This window comes from Oryzias latipes, chromosome 4, assembly GCF_053564925.1.
Source record: "Oryzias latipes strain Hd-rR chromosome 4, Olatipes_Hd-rR_3.1".
NCBI classification, from domain to species: domain Eukaryota; kingdom Metazoa; phylum Chordata; class Actinopteri; order Beloniformes; family Adrianichthyidae; genus Oryzias; species Oryzias latipes.
In genome coordinates this window covers 4,281,239-4,303,494 of record NC_136240.1, presented here as the reverse complement: position 1 = coordinate 4,303,494, position 22,256 = coordinate 4,281,239, and the positions used below count along the sequence as shown (strand labels likewise).

At 42.9% G+C, this 22,256-nt stretch overlaps 1 protein-coding gene and 1 long non-coding RNA gene across 2 annotated transcripts in view; one reads left to right on the top strand and one right to left on the bottom strand.

Annotated features, from left to right (window-relative positions):
- Positions 1-18,779, bottom strand: part of ncanb (neurocan b) — a 151,941-nt gene extending 133,162 nt beyond the window's left edge. The window contains exon 1 of the mRNA XM_078945501.1: positions 18,756-18,779. The gene's annotated coding sequence lies outside the window, so the exon portion shown is untranslated. The remainder of the gene's footprint in view (positions 1-18,755) is intronic.
- A 386-nt stretch (positions 18,780-19,165) lies between these two features.
- Positions 19,166-19,475, top strand: LOC144991824 (uncharacterized). Its single transcript, XR_013655453.1, has 2 exons — positions 19,166-19,292; positions 19,384-19,475. It is a non-coding gene; the product is annotated as an uncharacterized LOC144991824 (long non-coding RNA).
- The last annotated feature ends 2,781 nt before the right edge of the window (positions 19,476-22,256 follow it).

The window sequence follows — 22,256 nt, the reverse complement described above, 5'->3', positions numbered from 1 at the left end:
TATCAGTTGCTTGCTGTGAGTGTGAAAACATAGCAGGGATGGACAGGACAAATACAGCTTCAGGAGCTGCTCACTGTTGAAAATCTAACAAAGAACCCAAAGGGAGACTTTTTTTTGTTTTCTAAAGACAACCTAAAAAACCCAGACCCCCCACCCCCAGCTGTGAACTATCACCTCCGGGTTGTCTGATAGAGATGCAATCCAGTCCAGACTACTGACAAGGCAGCTGAATTCAACAAAAGAGGAGCTGAATGCAATAGGAGAGACAAAGAGCAAAGAGGCACCAACGTATAAATCCAACCCAACACCTCTTTTAACTCCAATCAGGGGAACACACTTGGATGTGCTCCTGTCATTACTTTGGGATATAAAAAGTGTTACCAGATGTCATTACTTATTTATAGTATTTAATAGGGAAAATGCTCCATTTGAATAATGCATTTGGTGGGAGAGGGGTGCAGAGCTGGGTTTAGGGGTGGCGGAGGGGTGACTGATGAATATTAATAAGCTGCGTCTAAAGGGATTCTGGTAAGCCACCTTTTCTTTGCCTCTGTGCCTCCTGGGCTTTGTCTGCTCGGCTCCTGACCATGATGGACCAGCTGCGCTGCTCATTTGCTCAGCTCTATTCACAGTGGCAAATTCAACATTGCTAGTGCCAGACTATTATGTTCGCAGCCAAAGCAAAGCCAGCAGCAGCCCTCTTAGGCTGTGCTCCATCTGCTGTAAGGTTGGAGAAGTGAATGGGCACCTACCTAGCTGTCAATCAAGCAGACGGACGTGCCCTGGTGAGCAGAGGTTCAGCCCCCACTGAGAGCAAAGAAACTAAGGGAAGGGTGTCAGGTATATCATAGCCTAAAATGATTATGGTAATGTGTTCTCAGGCATCTACTGCAACACACACATTGTCGTTTATCCACCAGAAATGCATAGTCTGCTGCAGGTCTTCACTGCTTAATTGGATCAGGGTCATTGTAGTCTGTAAATTAGTACCTCTTGCTTGAATCCTTTGGCATTCACCCTTCCCCCTCTTCTACCACTGACGAGAAGAAAAACAATTATCTTCATAAAGGCACTGAGCTCTGGTTTTCAGCCAAAAGCAGCCACATCTTATGATAAATGTATTTATCCACCAGGAAAAGTAAATAACATGATGAGCTACTGGCAACAGGGTGGTCGAAATGGACTCCTAGCACAACATCATTCATTCTGCAGGATATGGCTGACATGCTGTCATCATTCCCACAGCCAAGCTCCAGCCAGAGATCCTCTGTGCTGATATTGTGTTCCCGTTGGCAGTCTTTAGCTTACTTCCAGCACATGCCAGGATGACTTTGCTTTCTCATGATCATAGCAGAAGGTTTATTCAAAGAATATTCATGTTTTGGATTTCCAAATCTCTACCAGATTCATAGTTTCGCCAATTCACCTCTTCTGCTAATAGTGTCTGCACAAAGCTGAGTGCAACCAACCAGCAAAGACAAGTTACTGAAACTCGCGGAAGCGCCGCTTCATGCAGAGAGCAGAGAATGCCTCTGCTGTCACCTTCCTCCTTCACGTCTGCCTTTGGGCTGTTTTCCTTTCAGTGGCTTTGCACTAACACGTGGCAACATTTTTTAGTTTTTGACCACACCTGCAGAAATGCCAATGGGAAGTGATGCACCTTTCTCTGAAGGAATATTGTTCATCTGTTGTAATGCTTCGACACACAGGAAAGGTGAAGAGAGGAGAACTGAACAGGCAATAGCAGGAAAAAAACTCTTCTGAGAGCAATGACGGTAACGGCAGAGCCTGTGATCCAGTACAGCGGAAACTGAGCCAGAATTATATAGGAGATAGAAAGACACATAAATTCTCTGAGAAAGCCATGTTCTGAGTCACTTCTTCAAGCAACAAGATAGTTGGTAGATTGAATTCATAATTTTACCACCATAAGTGTTTCTAGACAGAACTATTCAACAAAGACGACGAAATCTAAAAATAAAGTCAGAAACATCACAATACAGGTCAGTTTTGACTGACGCTGTTTTTTCTTAAATCTATGAAGAACTTTAAATGACACATTTCCAAACACTCACATGTAGGCAAAATAAAAAAAAAAGAATAAACTGAGGCTGAATTTCTGCCTAAATTTGCATTTAAGTTGGAAAGCAGCACCGTCCGTCCCTGTGGTTCTGTAACTCCAATGTTTTCAAACACATAAAACACAGTATTGTTTTTCTTCAATGCAAAGCAGTTGACAGGCGTGTGTGTTGCTCCTTTGTGGCGGCAGACCTTCCACGCTGCTCAGATCTTCCTGAAGGATGGACGGGTTTTCTCTGAACCCTTCCTGGGGAGGGATGTGGTGGAGATCCTGGACATGGTCTCTGTGTTTTGGTGTCAGCTCTGTCTGTATATAAAGCTGCTGATCATGGACTGTCTGACCTGAACCTCCACCACCAGAGATGAGCAGAGGATAGCTGTGAGGTGTGCCTTATTATTCAACTTCTTGGAATTTCTTAATGCCAACACTACACTTTCAGTATCTGCGCCTGTGTTTATGTCCTCACAGCATCCACGCGGTTTTCTTCATTTCATAACGACTGCTCATCAAATTCCTCCCAAGCGTTTATGATCATTCATTATCATTAAAAGCTACACATGACAGGGCTTTGACTCATTCTGGCACGCGACCCAAACAGTATAGCAGCTGGTCTCTACCTCTTGGATGCGCTGTGGTCCACAGGAATGCGGAGCGACGACGCAGCTCCACGGGAGCGTGGCTGGACCACGGAGCAGGTGGCAGTTCCACAGAACGAAGGCTCGCATCCAACAATGCTGCAGGTTTTGAAGGGAGCCGCTGGTAAAGCCGGTAAGGAGGCGCCTGCTGCACACCGAGCCCCGCGTGAAGAAAGCGCGTCAGCTGGAGCCGCTCACCTCCGGCAGCTGAGCGCCGCTGAACAAAGAAGAGGTTCTGCCTCACAACCACACAGCGCAGAGGGATGGAGGGGGACGGCGAGAGAGAGCCACGCATGTGTGTGTGGGAGGGGGTCGGTGTTACCCATCCAAATTATTTGGACCAAAAGAATAATCTCTATTCATTCACATGTTTTATTTATTTGCAAATTATTATGATCAGGACACCTTCAGTCCTTTAGTGACAAGTTCCTCTGATGGAAGACAGTACTTTTGCGTGAAGCTGTTCCGCTAAGGGCCCAACAATCTACTGGACCTCTACAGCAGTGACGTGCGGTGAGGTTGATGGCTGGTGAGGCACTGACGCCTCTGGAGTCAGATTTACAATTGAAAAACTGAATATTTCAGCGTTCATCCAACAGCAGCTAACAGCTTATAAAATACACATAAGAACATATTTGTCCTACAGAGAATATTTCTTTATAGACATGGATAGAACAATCTTCTTGTGTATAAATTATTCATGTGTACTGTAAACCATTTAAAGCATACAGCTGTGTTGAGCAGACATTTGACCCTCAGTAACTATTTCTGGTATTTTTTCAACTTCAAATTCAGGTATTTTAATCAGTTTTATCAAATGTTGTCTGTAAAAATGAGTTTCTCACTACACACTTTATCCACTTTTTCAGAACATTTTCACACTTTTTTCTGTTGTTTAAACTCTCAAAGTTCAAGCTTTCATAGAAATTGAAGTCCAGGATTATAGAATGAAAACAAAGATCTGATGGCAGACAGAGATGCTATATGTAGATCTGGCAAACAGAAGGCGCAGCACAAGAGATTGATTAACAGTGTTTTCACGGCCAATCAGGACTGCCGAACACAATGCAATATATATAGGCAGTATATTTAGTCTACTAAAGGAAACAGTCTGTAGCCCCTCTGGAGGAAGAGTTGTCCAAAGTGCTGAAAGACAGCTGAGGCACAATGCTGAGATATACAAAATACCTTATTTCTGAAGAAAAGAAAAGAAAAGCCCTGCCATCTAGCCAAAAAGAAAGAATTTCTTTTGTAATTCTCATTAAAATCAACATTGCTTCCGAAGTTTCCTCATTTACTTCTCTGTTTAAAGTTATTGCATCCTCCTTTCTCTTTTCCCATCAGGGGTCGCCACAGCGAAACAACCTCTGTCAAGGATGTGTCACATGGTTAACTTGGCAATGTTTTTATGCCGGATGGGCTTCCTGACACAACCCTCTCAATTTATCTGGGCTTGGGACTGGGACAGAAGCAGAGAAGGGAGCATGAAGCAGCCCGGATTTGAACCCTGGTTTCACGGACGGAAGGTGCTGCAAACCAGCATGAGCTACACTGGCTCCTGTGTTTAAAGTTATTGCATCCAAATAGTAAAAACGAAAATAAGATTAAAAAAAACAATTTAATGAATAAATGTACAAATCTATCAATGGGGATAAATAAAAATGTGGACATCGGGACATTGACACCTTGAATATGTCCCTTTGTAAAAAGGTTACATGACATGAAAATATTGCCTAGTGGAGCTCTTCTTTCTCTTCCGGCTTTTACCCATCAGGTGTCGCCACAGCAATGTTTTACGCCGGATGCCCTTCCAGATGCGGCCCTCTCGGGGCGGCTGGGCTTGGGGCTGGCGCGGGGGTGGGGAGGGGAACGGGGGGCAGCCTGGAGTTGAGCCCTGGTTTCATGGACGGAAGGTGCTGCAAACCAGCACGAGCTAAACCGGCTCCCGCCTAGTGGAGCTAACCTTGCTTATTAAAGCGTGTTCCAAATTATTATGCAAGTTATTTTTTTCTATGATTTTTCTAAATACTCAATGCAAATGACAGTCAGCCTGTTTGGAACATGGTGGTCATCCACCAACCACCCACTACTCCATCCACTTGGGCAATCCCTATGGTCACACTGCACTCATCAGTGAACGAGACTGTTTGAAAATGAGGCTGGGCCCATTGCAGCCAGATCAAAGCTATACAGAATGTTCACGGACAAATTCTGGACGCGCTTGAAGAGGTGAAGTAGGTCCGGGTTCTGCAGGAGCAGTGTTTCAACAGGATGGACATAATAAATAAAACCAATTGATGACCAAGAGCAGGGGCCTCATTTATAAACGTTGCGTACGCACAAAAGAAGACGTACGCCACTCACTACGCAATAGTTGAGATTTATAAAAAGCAAACTTGAGGGGAAAATGTGCGGTCCTTCACGCAAGCTCTGACCCAGGCGTACGCACAAAAACGGGTGAAATGAGAAACGGCGACGCCGTTGGCAGATGGAAGAAACACGTGAAAGTGACAATGACAATACTGCCTCTCAGAAATAACATGAAGACTTCACAAAGCAAGTCTTACAATTAACAGCTACACCAACACCCGTTTGATCGATCAGCAGTGAAACAAACAAAAAACAATCAAACGAAAATTACAACAGAAATTCAAATGAACACTTATTTGCAAAAAGAAAAGTGAAATATGTTCTGCAATATTGGCATTTTGTGCAATTCATCCTCATAAATAATATAGTTAACGGAACGAAATAATGTACAAAACTGATTGTCCCGTCAATGTGTCCGTCTGGCGGAGCAGATATAGGTGCAATTAGACAGACAGATGGATAGATAGAGAGAGATGCATTAATTGTCCACTGGGGAAAGTTATTTTCATAGTAAAACATTTCTTCATAAGCTACAGAATAATGGTATTCATGCATCTGCCTTTAGTTTGTTTTATTTTTGATGAAACAATGTATGGCGTATGTCTCAACCATTCAGAAAGCAACAAGAAATTACATTTGCGCTGATCAATTTCCCATTTCCACGCCGATTATTACCAACATCTGTAGCTTGTCAGATGTAACTAAATGGATGGAAATAAAATGCCCCATCACAATGCGTAATGACGCACAATGGCTGATCTTGCGTTCTTAGAAGATGTGGCAAATGGAAGAATTCGGAGTGAACGCATCTTTAGACAGCAAGAAGACGTGCTGGCAAACGAGGACGACTGGCTTATGAGCCGGTTCCGACTTCCTCGAGCCGTCCTGTTGGACCTCTGCGGGCTTTTGGGGGTGTGTCACCCGGTGCATTTGGCGCGTCGGCGTCCCCCTGCGCCTCTGTCACCACTCCACTAAGGGATTCCCCAATTCTTGCCGCTTGTCTCTCATCAAGAGGGGTCAGCTCCGGTGTCGTCGTCCCCCAGTCGTCCTCGTTTGCCAGCACGTCTTCTTGCTGTCTAAAGATGCGTTCACTCCGAATTCCTCCATTTGGTGGAATGATGATGGATGGATGAATGAATGGCTGGATGATGGATGGATGATGGATGCATGGGTGGATGCATGGGTGGATGCATGGATGGATAGCTGGATGCATGGATGGATGGATGCATGGATGGATGGATAGCTGGATGCATGGATGGATGGATGCATGGATGGATGGATGGATGGATGGATGCATGGGTGGATGCATGGATGGATGGATGGATGGATGGATAGATGGATGCATGGAAGGATGATCGATGGATGGATGGATGGATGGATGGATAGATGGATGGATGCATGGGTGGATGCATGGATGGATGGATGGATGGATGGATGGATGGAAAGATGGATGGATGGATGCATGGGTGGATGCATGGATGGATTGATGGATAGATGGATGGATGCATGGGTGGATGCATGGATTAATAGATGGATGGATGGATAGATGGATGCATGGAAGGATGATGGATGGATGGATGGATGGATGGATGGATGCATGGATGGATGATGGATGGATGAATGGATGGATGAATGGATGGATGGATGCATGGATGGATGGATGATGGATGCATGGATGCATGCATGGGTGGATGATGGAAGAATTGGATGGATGCATGGATGGATGGATGGATGCATGGGTGGATGCATGGATGGATGGATGTAAGGATGGATGGATGCATGGTTGGATGCATGGTTGGATGCATGGGTGGATGGTGACCAAAGTAACTACAGGTAATCACTGCAGTTTAGTTGCAGAATTGAAAAATATGTGCAAAATGATCAAAATTGACAAAAATCCCCCGAAAGAAGTTAGTTACAGTCTGCAGGGATGATCAACTGTTGTAAATTAGGACTGTTTGAAAACAGTTTTTGTTCAAAGCATCCCACGAGAGTCACACTTAAGTATTGGCTGAACTCTGACTTTAGTAAAACAGTAGAGCCAGCAGACATAGCAAGAGGAGCAACATTGCACTAATGCTCATCAGTTCAGACACACATGAAGACTCTTGATGGATAAAATGATATTACTCTGACTCTGCTAGCCTACGAACCCTGGACTTCATTTGTGCTTTTAAAAGCCATTTCAATATCCTCAAATCCATCAAGACTTGAACTATGAGTAATGCACGTCTTTGAAGTACCATCCACCAAGACTTTGATACATTTGCTTAACTCTTTAATTAGATGAAACATGAGACGTAGCAATCCCTAGAGAACTGGTTTCTTGATACAGTGCCCAGCCACCCCTGAAACCCAGTGGAATAATTAGGCCGACCCGAGAAATATACTTCCTCCCAAGAGGTTCCTGAAACCAAGTTAGCATCTACCACCTCATTAGTGGCTAAGGTTGTAACTTTGTCTGCTTGCAAGCTCCATTCTGTAAACTGCTGCAGTTGTGAAGCAGAAGCAAAAATTTGGGTTCAGTGAAAACAGCAACACATTTCTGAATCAACAAAACAGCATACATTTCTGAAGAGAGGGCACATCCTTGGCCATGCAATTCATTTTAATTTAAAAGAAATTAATTTTGTCATAACAATGTTAGTTTAAAATCACTGGGAAATCTGAAATGATGGAAAAGGTCATAGAACACAGGAACAATGCTAAACAGCCTGAAAGAGTTGAGCTCACTCAGATTCTTCCAGGAACTTATACTTGTCTGAATTCTGGATCTGAAAATCTCTTTTCAACTCAGACCCAAAGCAGTGAAGCTTCAAAGCTTTAATATTGAGAACCAATTTTAGAAATCTCAGCACCCATAGCAGAGAGGATATCAGGATTGGAAAATTTGAGGCGAGAGTTTTCCAAATTGGAGTATTTTAGACTATTTTCAATCAATTTCTCTCTTCCCTTTGCTCTCAAGTCAAGTCTAACTAGTTTACTCTTTTTATTATTTCTCTTAATATATAAGGTTCTGTGACTTTGGTCGCACACAACATTTGCACATATTCTGTTTTGGAGAAAAGCTTACTTAAGGTTGATGAAGTTTTGGTCTCAGTTTTGGCCCCTTAACATTTTTCTCCTGAAGTTATTCTCAGCAAGATGAATAGGTTGATTTTACTAAACCTTTGTGGTTTAAACTTGGAAGGTAAATCCTGACAAAAAGAGTAACATGTTCAAAAAGTAATACATGAAGACCTAACTTTGCAAAGGCATTATGGGGCCTCTGGGCCAGAGGTGCTGGCACCCTACAAGAATGTCATCCAGAAATACCAACAAGCCAGAGAATAAACGCTTAAACTTATTTAGCACTTTTCTACCTTCCTTGAAGAGCCAAGACGCTTTACAGTCACAGTCCCATTCACCCAGTCACACACATATCCACACACTGATGGTGGCTCCACAACCTATAATCACCAGGAGCAATGAGGGGTTCAGTGCTTGCTCAAGGACACCTTTACACAGGCGCTGAAACCTGCGACCTTCCAGTCAAAGGTCGACCTTTAGCTCTACACCGCAGGCCGCCCCAAGAAGAAGGGTGGCTGTAGTCGGGCTGGGCTTCAGAATCAATGGATCCCCATAGTACCGTTTCTGCACAGCAGCACCAGCCACACTGTTTGCAGCTCTGAAGTCTTTGTTCAGTTTCGTTCTAGGGTTATATTGGAGGAAGTGGGTGGGTGGAGGGAGGAATCACGGGAGGGAGTGGGGCTAATTTTGTGTAAATGTCCTGTTTTTGTAATGCTTTGTGTGTGTCTCTGCATTCTTAATGGGTATTTTATTTGCTTTCATATAAAGTGCTTTGTGTTTCTAACTAACGCAATGTACTAAAAAAAAAAATAAAGTTTGAATAGAAGGAGACTTGTTTACCAAGACATCCAAAACAGAAGCTTTGTGTGCCACAGAGGCGTATTTACAAAATGAATCTCAGTTCACTGCTTTTCATGCTCATGAGTTAAAAATAAATAGAAACGCTGGGATTTCAGAGCTACACGTGCTTAACATGTTTTTTGTTTACACATGAGTTTGGATGGGGGGGGGGGGGGGGGGGGCATTCCAAAAAGCAGGTTATGCTAGCTCCCACAATAAGTTTGAAGCTAAGGTAGCAGATATCCTCAGCTTTCAGTTCCAGAAATGGAGGTATGTTTCAGGGTTTGTCAAGTTGCCATAGCAACTCATGCTCTGAACATTATCTGGTCTGGAGCAGGTTTAGTTGATTTCAGTGTTACAAACGGGGGAATGAGGGAAGCACCCAGGCGCAGAGCGGAGGAGAAGGCAGAAGGTTCCAGGGGAACAGGAACTTTAATAACTTAAACAAAAACCAAAACCCACTGCAGTGCAGGACAGAACAACTCGAAACTACACAGGAACCAGGGGAAGAGCATAAAATGGACCAGCACAGGAGGAAGGGGAGACAGGACTTAAATACATACAGGACTGACGAGACACAGGTGGAAAGAATGAGGGCAGATGGGGACCAAAAGTAAAACTCAAACCAACAACATAAAAGGAAACCTTTCAAATAAAAAAGGAAACTGAACTGAAATAGAACCAAAAACAAAAGCAAAGAACTCAAACCATAACATACAGAGAGGTGAAACAGCAATGGCGTGTCCATTTGAAGATGATTTAGTGGATGAAGAAGCTCAGATAATACTTTTTCCACCATGAGAGGGTGATAAGACCACATATGGATGTTGGAAAGATAAACCTTTTACTTTGATCTAACTTCATTATTTGCTTCAGTTAAGATAAATCATTTTTTGGAGTTCAGCCAACTTAAAAATAACACGTAGTTTTCAGACAGTTATTTTAATTTCATTCAAATTAATTCAATTAAGTAGATGTAACTTTGGTGCTTAGATCGGCACCGCTAGGGAGTGTGGGATACCATTCCCTTTGCCTGTCTGGACGGATTTGGGTTTAAGTGTGGCTTTTTGACCAAATGTGTTTAGTTGTTTAGCTGTTTTACTGTCTTCTGCTGAGTTATTTTACCCTGTTATGTTTAATTCTTTCTGCACCATGAGTGAGAGGGAGGAAGAGGATGATGAGATTATTTAGCATCAGTAGCACAAGCTGGTACCACAAGATCTGCAGTTAAAGTTAGAGTCATGATAACTGCATACATGCCACATGTTGTAAATCCACACTACAGCACTCATTTTAAAGTTATAAAAATGAGAAAATCTGCAGCCTCTAACTTACACATATGAGAGTTCAAGAAGTACATTAAATTAATTTGGAAAAACCTTTAATTGAATTGGAGTAAAATGACATTTAGTTACATAAATATGTAAATTTGAGTTGTATAAACAACTATTGAGTTAGATAGACGTAAGAAATTAGGTTGAATAAATTTAAATCAATTACTTGTTACCCAGTGAATTCATTCATTTAAGTTGGATAAGTTATATCTATGCGTCACAATGAAAATAGAAATGAGATAGAAACTTGTGCGTTTACTTTGTTCGTTCTTTTTCTCCAAGCAGAAACTCTTTCTTTTGCTGATGCAGCCGTGTTACTTTTTTGATGGACGTATAATCTTCATACGCCGTCATTAAAATCTCAGACTCCGTCTCACTGTAGTATAGCGCTCCCTTTTTTCTCCACGCGTTTCCATGGTGACTCTGTAAATCGCCGATCCATTGAGAATGCCTTTATGTTCTTACTGTGCACGTGCATTAACCCAGGGTTACCAAGTGGAGCGTACGCTAACTCATTTCCAATCTTTTGGAACCGACATACCCAGAGTAAGCAAGTTCAGGCGGATTTCAGCCAGAGTTCAGGCTCAAAGTCAGGCTAGTTTAAACATGCTTCCTGGAATACCCCCCTGGACCACTGACATTGTTTTTTTGTGGCACCACAAAGAAAACGTCATTAGTTGAAATATTTATGGTAAAAATGTTATTTATCAGTCATAAAAAATACAAATAATTTAATCCTTTTAAATAGTATAGTCAAAATAATTTATATTTTTTCAAATAGAAAAAAGTAGAAGGCTAGGCAAAGTAGAAATAACAGCAAACACAATTGAAAACCTATGGATTTGTTTTGTAAAAGAAGGAGTTTGTTGTAGATGTTAAATCTGTCTGCGCATTTATTGGGTTGCTTTAATCGCAGCTTTCTTCCCCAGTTCTAATTGCCTTTTTTCTCTGTTTGTGCTGCTTTCTATGCAAGGATTATTGGCTTTGACACTTTTGGAGAGAGCATCATCAGTGGGGCTCTGCGCTGAAAAAAGTGCTGTGTACAGGCAGTGCAATTAGGAAGGAATACTGGTGTGTCACTTCCTGGAGGTTCCAATTTGTGGTAAACCAGGTCAGTTCAGTGACCCAGAAAGGCAATCAACACGCTGTACTCAATCATTCGGCTCCTGTGAAGAGGACTACCTGAATGAAAGGTTATATGAGCTGATGGTGAAAATGAGAATGAGGGAAGGTGGAGGAAAGAATGCATGCACAGAGACAAGGCACACTGATGGGAAAGCTGCACCAGAAGGGTTGTTAGATGCTGAGGTAAAAAAAAGAAGAGTCAGCAGACCAGGGAAGCTGTAAATGAGAGAGTAATGAAGCCGTGCTGGTGGGGGCAGGTGATCCATAATGAATGAAGCTGAGAAAGGAGGTGAAAAGAGGTTAGGAGCTGGCTTTTGCCTGGTCTGTAATAAACAGACATCCAATCAGAAAGTCCCTGACCGGCCTGGGGGAGGAGAAAAGGGGGAAAGGGTTGGTTTTGATCTTTAATGGTCCTCCAGGTGTGATTATGAGACCGACAAAGAGAGATGGCCCAATGTGTTTTTTTCAACCAGCATCAATGCCACCATTTATCTTATTATTAGGACATGCAGTCTAACAAATGTTTATTTGGGATAGCTTTGAAGCAGACAACAATGGGTTTCAGGGAAAGGAAAAGTTTAAAGTTTTTAGATTTTCAGGTAAAAAAGATAAGGACATGGAAAGAAATTCCCATAAGTGAAGGACAAACTGCCAACTCGGAAGTTGGTTAACGTACACTTGAACTTTAATGCTAATAACTAAATTGTGAGGTCAAGAGAGAATCTGCATAAAGAACACTGTTATCTGCTGCATATAAAGGAAAATGTGAAGACAGTTTGCTGCTTAAACCTACCAGATAATCCAGAGGCGCTTGTGTATTACAGTATTACAATTTGATAGGGTAATTTACTCATTAAAAACAACTCTCAATCCCAGGTCACTGTTGCTGGATGGTAAAACAAGAAAACTGTGTTTCCCACCTGCATTCTTGACGATTGAAGGTTCTTCAAGATCCTGTCACAAGTCCATTGAAGAAGCGGCAAAAAGCAGTCATCCTTCAGATGAAGCTCCCGCAACAAGAGTGAAGCTCACCGTTCTGAGAAAGACTGAATGATTTCATGAACTTGAACTTTTGAAGAGCTCTTCATTATAAATAAACCCAGTGTCAGACCGTGCATTACACACCTGGGCCTTCAGTAGTGCTACGTCTGAATCACTCAACCTCTCAATAACCATTTTACGATGCAGAAAGGAGCTTTGCATATTGAAAATTCCTGTAGCCACAATAAATGCCTCTAAATAAACTGAATAAAAAAACAGTAAACAAATCTCCTACTGGAACTACAGCCAGGAAAAAACATTGAAAATAACCACATAAATTTGGAACATTATTTATTATTATATTAAACATAATATATATTAAACAAAACACCTCTCTTTCTTCAAAAACAGTTCATCCCCCTGTCATATAGATTATGGTCTTCAGTTCCATCAAGAAGTCCTTTTCTACTCCATCAAGGCCAGTGCTGAGAGCTCAGTCTGTCCAGTTGTGTTTCTGTAGGTATGAATTCGCTTTAGAGCCGAAAATGTCCGCTGAACAGACACAGTGGACACGGGGACGGTCAGTGCCAAACACACAAATCCTTACGGCTGCTTCATGATTCACTCAGATTTTTCTGATGAAGGACATGAAGGAGATCAGTGGGAGATGTTCCTGCTAAATCCTCCATGGAGTCAGTCTGTTTTTAACTGAGACAGATCTAAAAGTGCTCCGTGTCTCTGTGTCAAACTGGACAAGGCTACATGTGACTTCCTGAAACTTCTGTCCAATCAGAAGGTCTGAATACTGTGACGTTGTCTAAGTCTGCTAGAAAGCCCTGCTGACATCAACTCAAAATCTGATTGGTTGAAGGAGATGAATGACCGACATTGTTGTTGCATTAGGGGGCCTTCAGAACAGATAGTGAAGATTTCTTTAGCTCTGATCCTGCCTGGCAACAGAGCACAGCTGAAAGGCTATTGGTTAAATGCTCCAATATGAAAACACATGTCTGTCTGGATGCAGCATAACCAACGTAAACAGAATAAAAGGGAATGGACAGACCATGTGGAATGATTTAATGCGTATGCATGGACAGAATATAATTGACACATTATTCCGATATTTTTTAGGCCTTCAGAGAAGGTCTTGAAGGCCTGACGACCCACCACTGAATAAACCTGATCTCTGAACATTACCCGTGTCTTCCATGAATTGTGGATGAGATAAAGACAGACACTGCTGCATTGCGATCAGGATAAAAACATTTGACAGTAGCTCCTCCCCCACGCGTCTGGGGCGACAAGCTTATGAACAGATTTTTGGACAGGCATTATGCAATGAATTTTACGCATGAGAGAAGCATGTCTAAAAAGACACATCTGGTGCGAATTTGACACGCAAACTTAAGGGGTTTTTGGCTTCTTGGAACCAGCAGGTACTTCCTGTTTGGAAGTTGAGAGGGCATAGGTCACTCAGTCCAGTTCTCTTATACATTAAAAAAATATCAATATGCATTTGCAATTTGCTTCCTTTTATGGAAGCATATTGCAGTCAATTGAGAAAAACTGTTATTTTCATTCTAATTTTTTTGTGTTTCAAGAGAAAAAAAAACAACCAAGGAGGATCATTTCTTCAACTCTTTTCCATGATTTTCTTTCTAATATTTAAAAAAAGCAACGAAAGCAAAGAACAAAAAGCCGGCTGGGCTCTAACCTTATCTGCTCATGAAAACTGAGACGACCTGCAATGACAAGTGGTAAAGCCACCACCGGTCTGTGTCATCAACATGATCTGTGTCCGTTTCATGTGCTTGTCACAATATCAAAACAGTGAACTGATATGCATTTTATACACACACCTCTGTGGCACACAAAGTTCATGTTTTGGATGTGTTCGTCGTCAACGCAAAACGTTGGGGAAGTATTAGTTATATCGACCAGAATGGACTGCTAATTTTCTTTGTGAGTCAATCCCAAAGACAACGTTGGACACATAGTCGTAGTGACTTGGTGGACGCTCACGTTGTGGGTGTGGTCAACTTTGTGGCTGGCACTCTGTTTTACAAGATTCTTTTTATTTTTTTGTTTTTCAATTTTTTTAAAGACTTTTTCATACACTTTTTTCTTTTCTATTTTTTTAGATATTTTTTTGTTTTTTGCTCTAATTTTTCTCATTTTTGCTTTATTGTTTCGGACCACTGTACAACAGTTGTAGTCCTAAAGTGAGAAGATAAGGACGCATCTACAACTTGCATTCCTCGAACATTCTGGTTTACTCTAAGAGAAAGATATTAGGGATTTCTGGGGAGTTTCTCGTAACAACAAGGAGGACTTGTGATGTCTTTTTAGATTACTTAAGGCGAGTTACAGAGAAACTGCTGTTGTTTGTCTGCGGTGTTTTCGTGAACTTTGTTGACGGTCCCTGCCTGTCTCTGCAGCTTCTCAAGCACATCAAGGCAAACCTCAAAGCTCAGGGGGCGTTCCAAGATGGTGACCTGGTCGGTCTGTTTTTTGCTTTGCTCTGCACCCACTTTAATTAAAAATAAAAGTTGTGAAAAGATACATAGCAACGAACCTTGCTTTCCAAAGTTTAATCTTGAATATTTTAGATTTTTTCTAATCACCATGGCGAAAAAGCGTGAATGTAGAGTTTCCGCCGTTGCCGCTAACTCCAAGTAGCCACCTGTAACAAAGAAAAAGGCTCAAAAGCAGGTTACATCATCATCCAAAGATGACATTTACACCCAGCTTGCCAGTAGAACCGAACTACTTAATATTAGGTTGGATGCTATTGAGGACAAAATAGCTGCTCTTAACAACAAGGTGGAAGCTGTGGCTAACGAAGAACAGCACAAAGGTGGCTGTTCTGGAACAGTGGGTAGACTCCTTGGAGATGCCTGTTAAACTTCTACAAAGAAGAATGGATGAGCTTGAATCTGACGCAAGAAGATGAACTCTGACGCTTGTGGGAGTTCCTGTGACAGAGAAGGAAAACACCCGCCTTGTCGTAGTAAAGATCTGTCAGAGGGTCCTCCCTTCCATGAAGGAAAAGTTGGTGGATGTTCTAGACACTGTACATGGACTTGGCAATAAGAGGCAGCCTTCAAGCAACACACGGAGGCTGAGATCCATAAAGCTCAAGCTGCGGGAAAAGTGGCCTATTATGCTGGTGCCAGGGCCTTCATCCAAGGAGAAGGGGAAATCCTCATTGGTGATCAATAACGTAACTACAATTTGAGGAAGAAAAAAAAAAGGTTCAGCTTGAAGTGTTAACACAATGGGCATATAAATGTTATTTTTCTTGACATTTTTATAAAGAGGCTGTTGAGTTCATGCTTTAATGTTCTCAGTAATATTTTTCACACTAGTTTGATTTAAGAAGGTGCGACTGCATTTGCTGTTGACCCAAGTATTTTTTTTGGACTAAAGTTTTCTTACAAGTTACTAAGGTTCTATTTTTCTACTTATTTTTCTACTTATTTTTCTACTTATTTTCTACTTTTTTGTCATTGTCTGTTTTCTCGTTAAATTTCAGAGGGTTAGGGAATCATGTAAAACGTAAAGCCTCATTTTTGCTCGCAAACCAGCAAAAAAATTATATATTTTTTAGGAATCTCATTCACTTGCTAAGGACGCAGATTTTTTGAAAGACTTATGGTTTTCACATGGCACAGAATTCTCTGCGGGGATATGTTGCATGAGGAATCACTGCACTCTGTAATTCAAATGGTCACTTTAGTTGTCTTTTTGTGGGGATGAGCAATATTCATTGCACAAGGATCAATATTTATGGCTATAACTGCAACTCAGATCTAACAATCAGCTTCTGGACACTTTAGAAGATAAAATCATTTTCTGGTGTCTCTTCCAGCCACCATGACTACTAATACATGAGATACTTTGCTCATGGATAACTGGAGACCTATCAGTCTACTTAATAATGACTACCGGTATACATTTCTGGCCACAGTTTTAGCCATGAGAAAGTAAAGTGTTCTTGATGTAGAATCATTCAGGTTTCATGAAAGGCGATGCATCTCCAACAATCTAGACTACTTCTTGATCTCATCAGACTTTATTACTGATGATGAAAGCTTCATTGATCTTTTGTAAGGCGTTTGATACGGTTGAGCATCCTGTTTTATTCTACTGACTTTAAAAGCTGGGTTTTGGGGAATATATGTGTAGTGCTGTTAAAACCCTCTATGCAAACGGAAATAGTTCTGTTAAGTTGAGTGCTGGCACTACTCACAGATTCTTTCTTCAGAGAGGAATAAGACAGTGGTGTCCTGTCTCTGTTTACTTTGTCTTTCTGGTGTTCAAGTATTCTGCATATACTACGCTGGCTTGGTCATTATTACAAACAGATGAGAGGCACTAGAGTTCCTTGTACTGCTGTTTGATGTGGTTTTCCTTTCTTCAGATTTTACACCGCATCAACCTCGTAGAACACTTTGGCCTGCTAATGAACCAACCGGTGAACTAAACACAGAAAAACCTTCTTAATTGCTCTCTTTTCGCTTTCTGTTGTGCTGACTTTGCATGTGCTGCTTTAGCTGAATTCAGTTAATCTGAACATTTAACCCTCCTATTATCCTTGGGGTCAATTTGACCCCAATTCAATGTTTGTCATTAAAAAAAATAATAGTTAACCTTTTCCTTTTTACTTTATATTTAATGACTTTTCCTAATTTGATGGGGACAACTGATTAAGCATAAATCTATCATGATGATCTTTTTTTCAACGTGCTAAACACATATTGCATACATTGGTGTTCCTCGGGGGTCAATTTGACCCCAAGCTGGTTTAGCTGTGTAAAACGTGTCTGTCTGTGTGTGTGACCTAACATCCCCACACCTTCAGGTGCAGAGTTGATACTTTTGAGTTGATAAATAACAGGGGGGTGGGGGAAACAACTTTCCCACAAAAACTTTGATATTTCTCGTGGCGAAGTGTGAAATCCTGCCAAAATGAGGAAGCCAATGTAGGCTTGTGAGTTGATCACATCCAAGTCTTTCCAACTACATATGCCTCCCCTCTAAAATTATCATCTCAAGTAAAATCTTTTAAATTGATGGTTATATATTTTAAGTTATACATATATTATAATGATGAACTGTAACACTTGAAGGTCACTTTACTTTGCTGAACATCACTTTGCTGCTGAACACCAGTTCCTGACAACAGAATTTGGGATTAATAAAGTTTAATCTCATCTCATCTCTCAAATGAAGAGCTCCAATAATGACTTTGTCTTCAACATGAGGGACTGTGTGTCTGGTGGGACACACTCTTAACAAGAAATACGTCTCCAAGGAGCATGCACCAACTCTCCTACTCTACTACTCATCCTGTGTACAGTAGTGCAGACTAAAAGCTTGACTCTGGGCATAAAGACCTGTTCCATGTTCTGACAATCTGACTTACTGTATGTTCTCATTATGATTTTCTGTTTCACACAAAAACATTAAAAAAAGAAAACAAAAAGGAAAAAAAAAACTCTGCCACTGCCGGTCCCAAGCCCGGATAACAAAAGAGGAGGGGTAAGTGAAACTTTATAGTGATTAACCACAAATATGTCACAAAAAAGGAGATACAAAAGAGTAAAAATGTTCCTAACAGGAAAGGGGGGTCACTAACATCAGCCAATAAGCTCTATTCTGTGAGAGTCGTGAATGTGCATCCCAAATTAAAAAAGATTTGGATTGAAATTTTTCAAGTATCATTAACTCTAAAACTGAAAGTTTAATCTGATGGTGGCACTACAGCAAAGGTCATATCATCACCAAAACCAATAGGGTTCAAACTCTTGCTCACTGAAATGTGTGAGTAATATTTGAGGATAATACGAGGGTTAAATATTCTTCAAACTTAAATATTATTGCTCCTACAGCTCCATACATGTGGTATAAAGTGTAGAAAATACAAATATTAAAATGTACAAATTAAAGAAAAAAATCATTTAAACGTTTTCAGTAGCACTACGGCAGAGCGCCCTCTGGTGGCTAAATAAATAAGCACTCACATATCAACAGCTGCACTCCCACCATCACTACAAACAGTATGTGATCCTGAATAGAAGCTTATACTGTAAACAAACATTAACAGACTCTTCCTCAAGTAAGAGAACAGTCTGCTGGACTGGTCTTTCCAGAACAGTCTTGGTGCCGCGCGTTCCTCCTTTATCTTCAATAGAGTCACCAAGAAGAAGCTTAACCTTCCTGACCCTGCCGTCGGCTCCTAGAGTGACCTCTGTGACTCTGGCGCTTCCCCTGGTTTCTTGGAACACACTCTTCTTGTAGCAGAACATTGTCATTTACCTTTGCGTTTCTTCTGGTCTTCTTCCACTTACTTCTCTGTTGCAGATTTAACAAATATTCCTTTCTCCATCTAGTCCAGAACACATTCCTCAAATACTGCACTCTTTTCCATCTTCTCAGCAAGTAGAGATCCTCTTTAACACATTTTTTTAGTTGGTGGTGAGATCACTGTGGATTGTTACTGGAGCCATCCCGGGTGCTGTTAGACTTCTGTGTAGCAGTTCTCCTTCAAATGTTCTCCTCCCAAATGAACCAAATTGTGGTGTGGAAAGATTTGGCACTGACATATTAAGGCTTTTTTAAACACGAAAAAATTTGAACGAATTAGATCGCCATTTGTTTTTTTATCAAATGTTTATCTTTTCTATAACATCTTTGGATCATGTCGAAAAAAATGAATATTTTAAAGGGACTTTACTGACATCTAGTGGTTGAAAAAAGTGACGCATTGACGTCACCGTCGTCCAAACAACACCACGTGCCCTCCACAGTCGGAGCAAAGATGGCGTCTTTGATCTGCTGTGAAACGCAGAGCAGGTAAAACCGTTTGAACGTGATTAGAGGAACTGAAGGCGCGTCTGTGGACGCTCTGCAGACGCAGTGACGTGTCCGATTCCCTCTGCTTTAGGGTGAGTTCGGTGCTAAACAGAGATGGAAAGAACTACGGAAAGAAGAACATGTTCGACTGTGATGAGGAAACCTGCTGGAACTCAGACCAGGTAGCAGACACTCACAGGTCAGGACGGACGCTCCCCTCAGGTGGAGTCCTCACTAAACACACTTGGATGAGGCAAACATAAAAGTCCACGGACTTCTGATGGAAAACATACTCGAAACCTGCTGAAAAATCAGACTAATCTAATCCAAAATGAAAAACATTAAACAAGTTTTTATTGATAGTTCTCATGAGTTCAGTTCTTTGATTCTAACATTCATTTCAACAAGAGATCAAATAAACACTGATTTTTGAGTCGGGACAAAACGTGACCCACATAGAAAAGTCTTATTCATATTAAAGAGAAATCTATTTCTCATAATTGTCATACTCACCAAGTTAGAAGATCTAAAGGAAATTAGCATAGATAATTACTTGGGGGGGGGGGGGTTATAATCTTTTAATCTGTTTTCAAAGTGTTTCTTTTAATGATAATAATGCCGGTTTTAGTTAAAATAAAAAAAACCTGTATCGTTTTCTAAAACATAGATTGTATCTGAATTCTCACCCAGAGCTCTTCTAGGGCCGGCGTTTGGGGGTGGGGGCCTGGGCTTGCTCCGGGGGGGGGCCGGCGCTTTCTGGCTCCTCTCCCTCTGTGTGGGGTGGGTGGTGCTGGGCCTGGGGTGTCGGCGCCTCCGGGGGTGGGGCCCCTGGGCTGGGTGGGCCTGGCCCCCTTGCTGGGGGGGGGGGCGGGGGACAGCTGTTTGACCACCGGGGGACAGTCTACCAGCTGTCCTCAACTTACCCCCTTCCTCATATAACCTCATAATAGGGTGAGGGGGTGGGGGGATTAGCCTGCGATGAGCCTTGGGGGGGGGGGGTTTACTAGGCAGTGGCCCCCCCTCCTATGGTTGCCGTATGGAGTGGTCCCCCCCTCTTTCGGTTTTATTTGCACCTTAGACATGTAGGGCCCTTGGTAGGGGGGGTGCTTGGACATCACTGCCAGCAAGCAGCAGATGTCCTCCTAGCACCCTACCCGCCAATTTTAACCGCACCTTAGACATTTAGGGCCCCTTGGTGGGGAGGGTGAGGGGACATCACTGTGAGTAATCAGGAGATGTCCCCTTAGTGCCCTACCCGCCAATTTTAACTGCACCCCCCTTAGTACACACACCCCTCCCCCCGCAATATATACATCCCAACATAAACACACACACATGCACACACACACCCTCTTAAACACACATATACGCACACACATTTTGCAAGGAAGGTGGGACCTAGGACCATCTGTCCCCTGCCTCTTCCCTGGTGGGGGGTGCGGGCCCCTTTGCAGCGGCGGCCGTGTCCCCGGGGTGCCGGCTTCCTGGGCCCGGCGGTGCTCTCTCCGCGCGGTGGGGGGGTTCACATTACATCTGAGCCGGGGGTGTTGGTGTCCCTGGGGGGTGGGTTCTGGTCCTTGCTCCTGAGCGCTGGGCCCCGCCTAACTTCCAACTGTGGCCGAGCCTGGTCGGGCCATATTTACAACACCCCTTGTGGGCCCTCTTTTTTCCCCGGGGTTCCCCCCTCCTGGGCGGGGGCGGCGGGCCCCTGCCTTGCTCCTCCCTGGACCAACCGTGGGCCGGGCGGATGGCTGCCTGGAGTGCGGGGCGGGTCTCCCTTGGGGGGTCCTGGCTCGTACCTGGGGTTGGGGCGGGGGGATGCCCGGAACTCCTGGGTGGTGGTGGGGTGCTCGTCTGGGGCTGTGGGCGTCCCTCTCCGGTGGGGCCCTGCGTTGGGCTCTCCCGGCGCGGCGGGGGGGCTGCTCTCCTGGTTGGGCTGGGGCGGCCCTCTCTTTCCCTCTGTGCCTCCCTGCTCTCTGGCTCTGGGGGGCCTTGCGGCGGTCCTGCTGGCCCTGGCCTGGGTGGCGGGCTTGGTCGCCCGGGCGGCGGTTGTTCCCTGCCGGTTTCCGTGTGGCGTGGGGGGGATTCCGGCTGCCGCTGCTGCTGCGGTGGGGGTCTTGGGGTGGGGATGGCTGGGCGCTCTCCTTCCTTCTTTACACATTCCACCATCCATATTAGAAGAACATGAGCACTCACCTGAGCACGGGTGTTGGCTCACCTTTGCACTGGCGGTTTGCGTGACTGAATGACTGAAATGTTTCACACTAGTTGGTTTTAAGGCATAAGTATGCGTGTGAGCACTATCTGTTTTGTGTACATGTCGACAGATGGACATTTTTGCAACTAGCAGGTGTGTTTGACACTTGGGTGTGTGTGTGGACAGGCTCCGCCCTTTTTGTACTGCATTTGAGCCTTACCATGGTGATTAACAACCAGTAAACTTGTTGCTCTATGCTGCTTCATGGTCTTACCCCCCTTCCCCTCCTATTATCACCCTCCTACCCCCCCCTCTCTCTAACGTCCCTCTCTCTTCTTCCCCTCTTTCCTTTTCCGTCCGGTCCAACACCAAAGATCTTCAAACATGTTTGAAATTAATAAATTTTGGCCTCAATTACAAAAGGGGTTTATTCAGACATACCTTTGGTTTGTCTGAAGATTAATAACCCCTCTTGTTAAAGTAAAATATGTCCAACACAAGAGGCCCTCAGCTCTCATCTGTTTGCCCAGCTGTTGGACAGGACAAGGTAAAAAAAAAAAAAAAAAAAAAAAAAAAAAAAAAAAGAACACATTCCTCAAATACTGCACTCTTTTCCATCTTCTCAGCAAGTAGAGATCCTCTTTAACACATTTTTTTAGTTGGTGGTGAGATCACTGTGGATTGTTACTGGAGCCATCCCGGGTGCTGTTAGACTTCTGTGTAGCAGTTCTCCTTCAAATGTTCTCCTCCCAAATGAACCAAATTGT